This window comes from Aquarana catesbeiana, linkage group LG04 (assembly GCF_042186555.1).
Source record: "Aquarana catesbeiana isolate 2022-GZ linkage group LG04, ASM4218655v1, whole genome shotgun sequence".
NCBI lineage: Eukaryota > Metazoa > Chordata > Amphibia > Anura > Ranidae > Aquarana > Aquarana catesbeiana.
The window spans coordinates 461,762,314-461,775,734 of NC_133327.1; positions in this window are offsets into that span (position 1 = coordinate 461,762,314).

A 13,421-nucleotide genomic window follows, 5' to 3' on the forward strand; every position below is an offset into this window, starting at 1 on the left:
GCCCAATTTTTCTGCTCCTGTTCAACAGGGACATGTAATTACAATTCTTGATCTAATATTTCACAGCAAGGCCCGTTTCTGCGCCCACCAAGAGTAACTGTGAGGACTTACAGTGTTGTGACACCATCACCACCACCACCACCAAAGGCCCAATTGTTCTGCCCCTGTTCAACAGGTGCATGTAATTACAATTCTTGATCTAATATTTCACAGCAGGGCCCGTTCCAGCGCCCGCCAAGAGTAACTGTGAGGACTTACAGTGTTGTGGCACCAGCACCACCACCACCATCACCAAAGGTCCAATTTTTCTGACCCTGTTCAACAGGGGCATGTACATAGTTACATAGTAGGTGATGTTGAAAAAAGACACAAGTCCATCAAGTCCAACCTATGTGTGTGATTATGTGTCAGTATTACATTATATATCCCTGTATGTTGCGGTCATTCAGGTGCTTATCTAATAGTTTCTTGAAGCTATCAATGCTCCCCGCTGAGACCACCGCCTGTGGAAGGGAATTCCACATCCTTGCCGCTCTTACAGTAAAGAACCCTCTACGTAGTTTAAGGTTAAACCTCTTTTCTTCTAATTTTAATGAGTGGACGCGAGTCTTGTTAAGAAAAAGTTTTATCCCTATTGTGGGGTCACCAGTACAGTATTTGTATATTGAAATCATATCCCCTCTCAAGCGTCTCTTCTCCAGAGAAAATAAGTTCAGTGCTCGCAACCTTTCCTCATAACTAATATCCTCCAGACCCTTTATTAGCTTTGTTGCCCTTCTTTGTACTCGCTCCATTTCCAGTACATCCTTCCTGAGGACTGGTGCCCAGAACTGGACAGCATACTCCAGGTGCGGCCAGATCAGAGTCTTGTAGAGTGGGAGAATTATCGTTTTATCTCTGGAGTTTTTAATGCATGCTAATATTCTGTTTGCTTTGTTAGCAGCAGCCTGGCATTGCATGCCATTGTTGAGACTATCATCTACTAGGACCCCCAAGTCCTTTTCCATCCTAGATTCCCCCAGAGGTTCTCCCCCCAGTGTATAGATTGCATTCATATTTTTGCCACCCAAATGCATTATTTTACATTTTTCTACATTGAACCTCATTTACCATGTAGTTACCCACCCCAATAATTTGTTCATATCTTTTTGCAAGGTTTCCACATCCTGAAGAGAAGTTATTGCCCTGCTTAGCTTAGTATTGTCTGCAAATACAGAGATTGAACTGTTTATCCCATCCTATAGGTCGTTTATGAACAAATTAAATAGGATTGGTCCCAGCACAGAACCCTGGGGAACCCCACTACCCACCCCTGACCATTCTGAGTACTCCCCATTTATCACCACCCTCTGAACTCGCCCTTGTTGCCAGTTTTCAATCCATGTACTCACCCTATGGTCCATGCCAACGGACCTTATTTTGTACAGTAAACGTTTATGGGGAACTGTGTCAAATGCTTTTGCAAAATCCAGATACACCACGTCTACGGGCCTTCCTTTATCTAGATGGCAACTCACCTCTTCATAGAAGATTAATAGATTGGTTTGGAAAGAACGATTCTTCATGAATCCATGCTGATTACTGCTAATGATGCTGTTCTTATTACTAAAATCTTGTATATAGTCCCTTATCATCCCCTCCAAGAGTTTACACACTATTGATGTTAGGCTAACTGGTCTGTAATTCCCAGGGATGTATTTTGGGCCCTTTTTAAATATTGGTGCTACATTGGCTTTTCTCCAATCAGCTGGTACCATTCCAGTCAGTAGACTATCTGTAAAAATTACAGTAAAAAGTAAAAAGTACCCTTCTATGTAGTTACAATTCTTAATCTAATATTTCATAGCAGGGCCCTGTGAGGGCTTACAGTGTTGTGGCAACACCAACACCTAAGGCCCCAATTTCTGCAGAGTATATAGGGCAGTCCCCTACTTTCAAACATCCAACTTACAAACGACTCCTACTTGCAAATGGAAGAAGACAACAGGAAGTGAGATGAAATCTACCCCTAGGAAGGGAAATTCTCTCCTGTAAGAGTTAATATGGGAAAAATGTTTCTCCTTTCAAGAGATGCTTTATCACCAATCCTTGTTTCACTAAAACCCCCAAATTTTCAAAAAACATTTGTTATTGGGACAGAAAGTGAGGTGAAATCTTCTGAAGAGGAGCACAGACAGCAAAACAAATGTCACAGGGGTGATAACCCTTCCCTATGTTTTCCAAAAAGCTTAAAATAGATTTTTTGGCTGGAGCTAAACACTTTAAAAATATACCAGTTCAAAATTACAAACAGATTCTACTTAACAACAAACCTACAGTCTCTGTCTTGTTTGCACCGCCTGTATACTGCTGTTCAGAGGGCCTGGGGCCCCACGCCTTTCCTTTTTTTTTTTTTCTTAATTTAATTTAATTTTCCCCTTAATATCCATACAAGACCCAAAGGGCCTGGTAATGGACTGGGGGGGGGGGGGGGGGTACCCATGCCATTTGTCTCACTGATTTTCATCCATATCACTGGGACCCGACATTACTTTAAAGCCGTAAGCAGTTTTAAATGACTTTTATTCCTTTAAAAATGTAATTTTGTGCAGGGACTGTTCTAAGCACGGGAAACACACACCACTTTACAGGCATACTATAGACACCCCCCAGGCACGATATTTAAAGAATAGTTCACTTTTTTTTACTTTAAGCATCATTAAAATCACTGCTCCCGAAAAAATATCCATTTTTAAAACGTTTTTTTGCATTGATACATGTCCCCTGGGGCAGGACCCGGGTCCCTAAACCCTTTTTAGGATAATACCATGCAAATTAGCCTTTAAAATTAGCACTTTTGATTTTAAACGTTCGAGTCCCATAGATTTCAATGGGGTTCTAACGTTCGTGCGAAATTTCGGTCCGTTCACAGGTTCTGGTGCGAACCGAACCGGGGGGTGTTCAGCTCATCCCTAAATGTTAGCAGAAAGGCCTCTGGGATTCATCATCTGCAGTCATCTTAGAAAGAAAGCGACCCACATGGATGGCTGAGGGTTTGTCTCCAGCATCATCAATTTTAGCTAGTGAACACTGTGCTAGCATATCCACAAGCTCAGTCAGGGTTTTTCTATCCGCTTTTGCAGCAATGGCTATCTGTTCAAATAGCCTCTGCGATTGCTCCTGTACAGCACTAATCTGTTGGCACAGCACCTGGGTTTGCTCCTGTGCAATAGCGTTGGCTTGCTATTATAGGTAGCAGGTACAAAGCTCCCTGGGATGAGCAGTCTTTCAGGCACAGATACCAAATCCAGTGAGGTAGTGACAAACAGTGCAGTGTTTGTTTGTGTTACATTGTGTTATATAGAAGTATATATACAGGTACTGTACAGTGTTCCAGAAAACAAAAAAAGGGACAAAAAACCTAGCTGTGTCTTGGCACTAACTATACAATATATAGAGGACCTAACTACTAGGCTGAGCAAGCCTACAGCTTGTCAGCTTCCACAAATGCAGCTTAACAGCTTTTTACCTATCTTTTGCTCTCACAGACCAGTGTTGTCTGTGTTTCCCAGGCTGAGAGCACTGGCTGTCTGTCTCAGGTGAATTTAAATTAGCCTGGGGGAAAGGACCAAGATCTGAACTGAATCGTGGATTAGAGATCCCTAAATGTGTATGAGATGAGCCTAGGAAATGTATAAATACCTGAACAGGACTTTTCCCAGCTCTCTCTGGGACGCTCTGCTAATATATATATATATATATATATATATATATATATATATATATATATATATATATATATATATATATATATATATATATATATATATATATATATATATATATATATATATATATATATATGAATATATAGTGGGGATGGAAAGTATTCAGACCCCCTTAAATTTTTCACTCTTTGTTATTTTGCAGCCATTTGCTAAAATCATTTAAGTTCATTTGTTTCCTCATTAATGTACACACAAAACTCCATATTGACAAAAAAAACACAGAATTGTTGACATTTTTGCAGATTTATTAAAAAAGAAAAATTGAAATATCACATGGTCCTAAGTATTCAGACCCTTTTCTGTGACACTCATATATTTAACTCAGGTGCTGTCCATTTCTTCTGATCGTCCTTGAGATGGTTCTACACCTTCATTTAAGTCCAGCTGTGTTTAATTATACTGATTGGACTTGATTAGGAAAGCCACACACCTGTCTATATAAGACCTTACAGCTCACAGTGCATGTCAGAGCAAATGAGAATCATGAGGTCAAAGGAACTGTCTGAAGAGCTCAGAGACAGAATTGTGGCAAGGCACAGATCTGGCCAAGGTTACAAAAAAATTCTGCTGCATTTAAGGTTCCTAAGAGCACAGTGGCCTCCATAATCCTTAAATGAAAGACGTTTGGGACAACCAGAACCCTTCCTAGAGCTGGCCATCTGGCCAAACTGAGCTATCGGGGGAGAGGAGAAGAGTCTTGGTGAGAGAGGTAAAGAAGAACCCAAAGATCACTGTGGCTGAACTCCAGAGATGCAGTCGGGAGATGGGAGAAAGTTGTAGAAAGTCAACCATCACTGCAGCCCTCCACCAGTCGGGGCTTTATAGCAGAGTGGCCCGACGGAAGCCTCTCCTCAGTGCAAGACACATGAAAGCCTGCATGGAGTTTGCTAAAAAACACCTGAAGGACTCCAAGATGGTGAGAAATAAGATTCACTGGTCTGATGAGACCAAGATAGAACTTTTTGGCCTTAATTCTAAGCGTATGTGTGGAGAAAATCAGGCACTGCTCATCACCTGTCCAATACAGTCCCAACAGTGAAGCATGGTGGTGGCAGCATCATGCTGTGGGGGTGTTTTTCAGCTGGAGGGACAGGACGACTTTGCAATTGAGGGAAAGATGAATGCGGCCAAATTCAGGGATATCCTGGATGAACACCTTCTCCAGAGTGCTCAGGACCTCAGACTGGGCCGAAGGTTTACCTTCCAAGACAATGACCCTAAGCACACAGCTAAAATAACGAAGGAGTGACTTCACAACAACTCCGTGACTGTTCTTGAATGGCCCAGCCATTTGAGCATCACCATCCAACCTGACAGAACTGGAGAGAATCTGCAAGGAGGAATGGCAGAGGATCCCCAAATCCAAGTGTGAAAAACTTGTTGCATCTTTCCCAAAAAGTCTCATGGCTGTATTAGATCAAAAGGGTGCTTCTACTAAATACTGAGCAAAGGGTCTGAATACTTAGGACCATGTGATATTTCAGTTTTTCCTTTTTAATAAATCTGCAAAAATGTCAACAATTCTGTGTTTTTCTGTCAATATCGGGTGCTGTGTGTACATTAATGAGGAAAAAAACTAACTTAAATAATTTTAGCAAATGGCTGCAATATAACAAAGAGTGAAAAATGTAAGGGGGTCTGAATACTTTCCGTCCCCACTGTATATATATATATGTAGCGCTGGTAGATTTGCGATCTACCATATGTTAAGTAAATTTAGTAATTTGTTCGTTAAATAGGTTAGGTTTGCCTCTGTTCCAGCTTGGCTGACGTTGTGTGTGTTTCCATACTGACTGGTGGGTGTGGCTGTTATCACTGGTCAGGCTGGAAAGGCAACGTGTCGAAGCCTATGGACGCTCTTCTGTCCCGGAGACAACTCGGTGGAGGTGGTCCTTTGAGTTGCATTCTGGGTGAGGGTATTTATGGGACAGACGCCATTTTGTGGGGGTCGTTTTACAGCCACCTGCTGGCCCTCCTGGCCGACAGGTATGCGTTAGAGAGCAATCTCGTGGTCCTCCGTTCCGGAGGCCCACGTCGCTGTGGCGCAGGGGTGGACCCAGAGGCTTGTCTGGGGTCTGCCACAGCGGCCGAGGAATGGTCCTGGGCTGTCTATCCTGAGTGAAGAAGCTGGACAACCAAGGAGATCCCAGGGGATGACACATCATGGAAGGATCATGCAGCGTGCTGATCTGGAGAGGGGCCTGGTGACTTGGTTGGAGAACGTATCCTAAAAGTAACTATACAGCATAGTGTTGCCGGGTTGGCTTAAAGGTTCAAGCACTGTGACTGATGTTCATTGCAGAAAACCAATACATCCTGTGGCAGAGGATCGTACCGGTTTATCCCAAACAAGTCTGTGGCAGAGACTTTTGTTCGTGCTACGTACTGGCTGCTAGGCAAGTGAGAGAGGTCTATCCAGGTGAGCAAAGAGTGTGTCCCACGAAGGAAGCGCATTCTATTGTAATATCCAAATTCTACCAGGACATTTGTCAAGAATCTTACAAGAAGATATTTGAGTTTCTTCTGCAGTTTCCCTTCTGCCTCTTTCCTGCTGCTTCCTTAGTAAATTGTTTAATAAAGCATTGAAAACGTACTCAAGTGTTGGTGCATGTATCGTCCAGAGGTAAACTCAATGGAACCCTAGACCCGGTGCCGGTAAAACAGAGGGAAGGAGAGTGAAGGGAACAAGCCCGTTTAAACCAGTAGCTCCGCCGAGAGTTATTGCTACATATATATATATATATATACTCTGCATTCAGTATAGACTATATATACAGTGCATTCGGTGGTGTAGAGTATATAATGCACTTCAGGCGGTGTATTCATATATATGTACAGAAAGCGTGTTCTGGCTCGTGCAGGCACATCTATGTTGGACACCTCACTTTCCCTGCTTCGATCAATTGTCTCGAAAATTTCCAAAGAATCATGGTCAGCCTCCCCAAATAACCCCCTGTGGTTCAATCCCAACTTACAAGAGCTGTATTCCATGCCTGACCCAAAACGATGATACTCTAGAGGGATTAAATACCTATGTCACCTGCATGACGTTCAGAGTTTTAAATCTTTCCAACAATTGTGCATTGACTTTGACATCAGTCTATCAATTAAGGGGTGTGGTTAATTGCTCACAGGTGCCTATTTAACTTGTTGTAGGACTCAGTCTGAGCGTGCTCAGTTTGAAGCTGTGGAGCTTGGTGTAAGTGGAGCTGGATTAAGTGGGAGTTAAAAACAAGTGTTAGAGTATACAAGTCTCGCTGTCTGTTGGTGTTTGCTGTCTGTTGGTGTTTGCTGTCTGTTGGTGTTTGTTTGCTGTCTGTTGGTGTTTGTTTGCTGTCTGCTGGTGTTTGTTTGCTGTCTGTTGGTGTGTGTTTGCTGTCTGTTGGTGTGTGTTTGCTGTCTGTTGGTGTTTGCTGGGTTGCATTTTGGGGACTTTTCCTTTTAGTTTTTAATTTGCCTTTTGCTGTCACTTTTTAAATAGCGTTTTTTTTTTTTTCTTGTTTCATCAGTCTATCAATTAAGGGGTGTGGTTAATTGCTCACAGGTGCCTATTTAACTTGTTGTAGGACTCAGTCTGAGCGTGCTCAGTTTGACGCTGTGGAGCTTGGTGTAAGTGGAGCTGGATTAAGTGGGAGTTAAAAACAAGTGTTAGAGTATACAAGTCTTGCTGTCTGTTGGTGTTTGCTGTCTGTTGGTGTTTGCTGTCTGTTGGTGTTTGCTGTCTGTTGGTGTTTGTTTGCTGTCTGTTGGTGTTTGTTTGCTGTCTGTTGGTGTTTGTGTGTTTGCTGTCTGTTGGTGTTTGTGTGTTTGCTGTCTGTTGGTGTGTGTTTGCTGTCTGTTGGTGTGTGTTTGCTGTCTGTTGGTGTTTGCTGGGTTGCATTTTGGGGACTTTTCCTTTTAGTTTTTAATTTGCCTTTTGCTGTCACTTTTTAAATAGCGTTTTTTTTTTTTTTCTTGTTTCATCAGTCTATCAATTAAGGGGTGTGGTTAATTGCTCACAGGTGCCTATTTAACTTGTTGTAGGACTCAGTCTGAGTGTGCTCAGTTTGAAGCTGTGGAGCTTGGTGTAAGTGGAGCTGGATTAAGTGGGAGTTAAAAACAAGTGTTAGAGTATACAAGTCTTGCTGTCTGTTGGTGTTTGCTGTCTGTTGGTGTTTGCTGTCTGTTGGTGTTTGCTGTCTGTTGGTGTTTGTTTGCTGTCTGTTGGTGTTTGTGTGTTTGCTGTCTGTTGGTGTGTGTTTGCTGTCTGTTGGTGTTTGCTGGGTTGCATTTTGGGGACTTTTCCTTTTAGTTTTTAATTTGCCTTTTGCTGTCACTTTTTAAATAGCGTTTTTTTTTTTTTTTCTTGTTTCATCAGTCTTTCAATTAAGGGGTGTGGTTAATTGCTCACAGGTGCCTATTTAACTTGTTGTAGGACTCAGTCTGAGCGTGCTCAGTTTGAAGCTGTGGAGCTTGGTGTAAGTGGAGCTGGATTAAGTGGGAGTTAAAAACAAGTTTTAGAGTATACAAGTCTTGCTGTCTGTTGGTGTTTGCTGTCTGTTGGTGTTTGCTGTCTGTTGGTGTTTGCTGTCTGTTGGTGTTTGTGTGTTTGCTGTCTGTTGGTGTGTGTTTGCTGTCTGTTGGTGTTTGCTGGGTTGCATTTTGGGGACTTTTCCTTTTAGTTTTTAATTTGCCTTTTGCTGTCACTTTTTAAATAGTGTTTTTTTTTTTTTCTTGTTTCATCAGTCTATCAATTAAGGGGTGTGGTTAATTGCTCACAGGTGCCTATTTAACTTGTTGTAGGACTCAGTCTGAGCGTGCTCAGTTTGAAGCTGTGGAGCTTGGTGTAAGTGGAGCTGGATTAAGTGGGAGTTAAAAACAAGTTTTAGAGTATACAAGTCTTGTTGTCTGTTGGTGTTTGCTGTCTGTTGGTGTTTGCTGTCTGTTGGTGTTTGCTGTCTGTTGGTGTTTGTGTGTTTGCTGTCTGTTGGTGTGTGTTTGCTGTCTGTTGGTGTTTGCTGAGTTGCATTTTGGGGACTTTTCCTTTTAGTTTTTAATTTGCCTTTTGCTGTCACTTTTTAAATAGCGTTTTTTTTTTTTTTTCTTGTTTCATCAGTCTATCAATTAAGGGGTGTGGTTAATTGCTCACAGGTGCCTATTTAACTTGTTGTAGGACTCAGTCTGAGCGTGCTCAGTTTGAAGCTGTGGAGCTTGGTGTAAGTGGAGCTGGATTAAGTGGGAGTTAAAAACAAGTGTTAGAGTATACAAGTCTTGCTGTCTGTTGGTGTTTGCTGTCTGTTGGTGTTTGCTGTCTGTTGGTGTTTGCTGTCTGTTGGTGTTTGTTTGCTGTCTGTTGGTGTTTGTGTGTTTGCTGTCTGTTGGTGTGTGTTTGCTGTCTGTTGGTGTGTGTTTGCTGTGTGTTGGTGTTTGCTGGGTTGCATTTTGGGGACTTTTCCTTTTAGTTTTTAATTTACCTTTTGCTGTCACTTTTTAAATAGCGTTTTTTTTTTTTTTTCTTGTTTCATCAGTCTATCAATTAAGGGGTGTGGTTAATTGCTCACAGGTGCCTATTTAACTTGTTGTAGGACTCAGTCTGAGCGTGCTCAGTTTGAAGCTGTGGAGCTTGGTGTAAGTGGAGCTGGATTAAGTGGGAGTTAAAAACAAGTGTTAGAGTATACAAGTCTTGCTGTCTGTTGGTGTTTGCTGTCTGTTGGTGTTTGCTGTCTGTTGGTGTTTGTTTGCTGTCTGTTGGTGTTTGTTTGCTGTCTGTTGGTGTTTGTGTGTTTGCTGTTTGTTGGTGTGTGTTTGCTGTCTGTTGGTGTTTGCTGGGTTGCATTTTGGGGACTTTTCCTTTTAGTTTTTAATTTGCCTTTTGCTGTCACTTTTTAAATAGCGTTTTTTTTTTTTTTTTTTCTTGTTTCATCAGTCTATCAATTAAGGGGTGTGGTTAATTGCTCACAGGTGCCTATTTAACTTGTTGTAGGACTCAGTCTAAGCGTGCTCAGTTTGAAGCTGTGGAGCTTGGTGTAAGTGGAGCTGGATTAAGTGGGAGTTAAAAACAAGTGTTAGAGTATACAAGTCTTGCTGTCTGTTGGTGTTTGCTGTCTGTTGGTGTTTGCTGTCTGTTGGTGTTTGTTTGCTGTCTGTTGGTGTTTGTTTGCTGTCTGTTGGTGTTTGTGTGTTTGCTGTCTGTTGGTGTGTGTTTGCTGTCTGTTGGTGTGTGTTTGCTGTCTGTTGGTGTTTGCTGGGTTGCATTTTGGGGACTTTTCCTTTTAGTTTTTAATTTGCCTTTTGCTGTCACTTTTTAAATAGCGTTTTTTTTTTTTTTTCTTGTTTCATCAGTTTATCAATTAAGGGGTGTGGTTAATTGCTCACAGGTGCCTATTTAACTTGTTGTAGGACTCAGTCTGAGCGTGCTCAGTTTGAAGCTGTGGAGCTTGGTGTAAGTGGAGCTGGATTAAGTGGGAGTTAAAAACAAGTGTTAGAGTATACAAGTCTTGCTGTCTGTTGGTGTTTGCTGTCTGTTGGTGTTTGCTGTCTGTTGGTGTTTGCTGTCTGTTGGTGTTTGTTTGCTGTCTGTTGGTGTTTGTTTGCTGTCTGTTGGTGTTTGTGTGTTTGCTGTCTGTTGGTGTTTGTGTGTTTGCTGTCTGTTGGTGTGTGTTTGCTGTCTGTTGGTGTGTGTTTGCTGTCTGTTGGTGTTTGCTGGGTTGCATTTTGGGGACTTTTCCTTTTAGTTTTTAATTTGCCTTTTGCTGTCACTTTTTAAATAGCGTTTTTTTTTTTTTTTCTTGTTTCATCAGTCTATCAATTAAGGGGTGTGGTTAATTGCTCACAGGTGCCTATTTAACTTGTTGTAGGACTCAGTCTGAGCGTGCTCAGTTTGAAGCTGTGGAGCTTGGTGTAAGTGGAGCTGGATTAAGTGGGAGTTAAAAACAAGAGTTTAAAACAGGAGGTTATAACAGGGGTCACAGTACCTGTGTAGTGTGAGTATCTGAGTGTTGTCTGAGTAGTGTGTGTGGATCGTTAGTACTTGTGTATTGTGTACCTGTGTATTGTCTTGTCGTGTACCTGTGTATTGTCTTGAGTATTAGTGCCAGGAAGCTAGTTGTTAGGTAATTTGGACAGGGTAAAATCCCCAAATCCTCACTAAATTTAATAGGTACGATGCCCGGCGGGTGTGGAGAGGCGACTCTTTGTACATCTTGCCGCATGTATGCGTTCCTTGATCATCCGATCGAGGGCGAATACTGCTGTGCAAAATGTAAGCACATTGTTTCCCTGGAAGCCCAGGTTCTGAATCTGGGGAAGCAACTGTCAGCACTGAGAAGTCCCTCCATACTAAAGGTGAGCCAGGAACGTACACGGCAGGTGCCGGCAGGGGCCAGCACAGAGGCGGGTGGAGACAAAGAGGTGCAGGCACTAGCAAAGAGTAGATGGGTGACAGTCAGGAGGGGTAGAGGGGGAAGTGCCAGGGAGGCCGATCCAGGACTGGAGCATCCCAATAAGTACGCTCCATTGAGTGACATTGGTGTAACCAGTCAGGGACCAGCACTGCTGGAGATGAGGGACTCTCCTAGCTGCCAGGGGAAGAACTCCTCCAGTGAGAGTGGGGGGGCAGCAAAGGGAAAGGAAAGACAGATTCTGGTGGTAGGGGACTCAATTCTTAGAAGGACAGAGAGGGCAATCTGTAACCAAGACCTGAAGCGCCGAACAGTATGTTGTCTACCGGGCGCTCGGGTTCGGCACATCACGGATCTTGTGGACAGATTACTGGGAGGGGCTGGGGAAGACCCGGCTGTCATGGTGCACGTTGGCACCAATGACAAAGTCAGAGGCAGATGGAGTGTCCTAAAGAACGATTTTAGGGACTTAGGAGCTAAATTGAGGAAAAGGACCTCCAAGGTAGTGTTCTCAGGAATACTACCGGTACATCGAGCCACACCAGAGAGGCAGAGGGAGATTAGGGAAGTAAACAAGTGGCTGAAGAGCTGGTGTAGTAAGGAGGGGTTTGGGTTCCTGGAGGACTGGGCCGACTTCTCAGTCGGTAACCGGTACTATAGAAGGGACGGACTGCACCTAAATGAGGAGGGTGCAGCTCCGCTGGGAATGAAGATGGCCAAAAACTTAGAGGGGTTTTTAAACTAGGCGATGGGGGGGAGGGTCCAGAGACAGTGATAGCCAGTGCGGAAGATATTCCAGAGGGTAGTATTGGGGGCATTAGTGGTAGGTTACCCAAAGCACAAAAACACAAGGTGAGTATAGTAGCAAGTCCAAGTTGCAATCTTGAAACACCCAATACGAGGACAATATGCGACCGGTCTAAACTATGTGGCATGTTCACCAATGCCAGGAGCCTGGCAGACAAGATGGGTGAACTAGAGATACTGTTGTACAAGGAGGATTTGGATTTTGTGGGAATTTCAGAGACCTGGTTCAACAGCTCTCATGATTGGCTGGCAAACATTCAAGGGTATACCCTATACCGCAAGGATAGAGAGGGTAAAAAAGGGGGAGGGGTATGCCTATATATCAAGAATAATGTACAAGTGAATGTGAGAGAGGACATCACTGAGGGGGCTAGGGAGGAGGTGGAATCTTTATGGGTAGAGCTCCAAAGGGATGAAGCTAAGGGGAAAATAATACTGGGAGTATGCTATAGGCCCCCTAACCTGAGGGAGGAAGTGGAGACGGATCTCCTATCACAAATTGGATTAGCAGCAAGGATGGGAAGTGTTATCATAATGGGGGATTTTAATTATCCAGACATAGACTGGGCGGAGGGAACCGCGCATTCATTTAAGGCTCGCCGTTTCCTTAGTGTCTTGCAGGACAATTTTATGGGTCAGATGGTAGACGCACCAACTAGAAATAAAACATTACTAGATCTACTGATTACCAACAATACAGACCTGATAACAGATGTGGAAATACGGGGCAATTTAGGTAACAGCGATCACAGGTCAATTAGTTTCAGTATAAATCACACAAATAGGAGACATGAAGGGAACACAAAGACACTGAATTTCAAAAGAGCCAACTTCCCTAAACTACAAACCTTGCTAAAAGGCATAAATTGGGATAAAATATTAGGAACAAAGAATACGGAGGAGAGATGGGTTTGCTTTAAGAGCATATTAAATAAGGGCATTAGCCAATGTATCCCATTGGGTAATAAATTTAAAAGAGCGAACAAACATCCTGGATGGCTTAACTCCAATGTAAAAATGCATATAAAAGCAAAGGAGAAGGCCTTCAAAAAATACAAGGTTGAGGGATCATCAACAGCATTCAGAATTTATAAAGAATGCAATAAGAAATGTAAGGGTGCAATTAGGATGGCTAAGATAGAACATGAAAGACACATAGCGGAGGAGAGCAAAAAAAATCCCAAGAAATTCTTTAAGTATGTAAACAGTAAAAAAGGGAGGACAGACCATATTGGCCCCATAAAGAATGAGGAAGGACATCTGGTTACAAAGGATGGGGAGATGGCAAAGGTATTGAATTTATTCTTCTCCTCAGTCTTCACGAGTGAATCGGGGGGCTTCAGTAACCAAAACTGCAGTGTTTATCCTCATGACACAACACAGGAAGCACCTACATGGTTAACAGAGGACGGAATTAAAATTAGACTTGAGAAACTTAACATTAATAAATCACCGGGACCAGATGGCT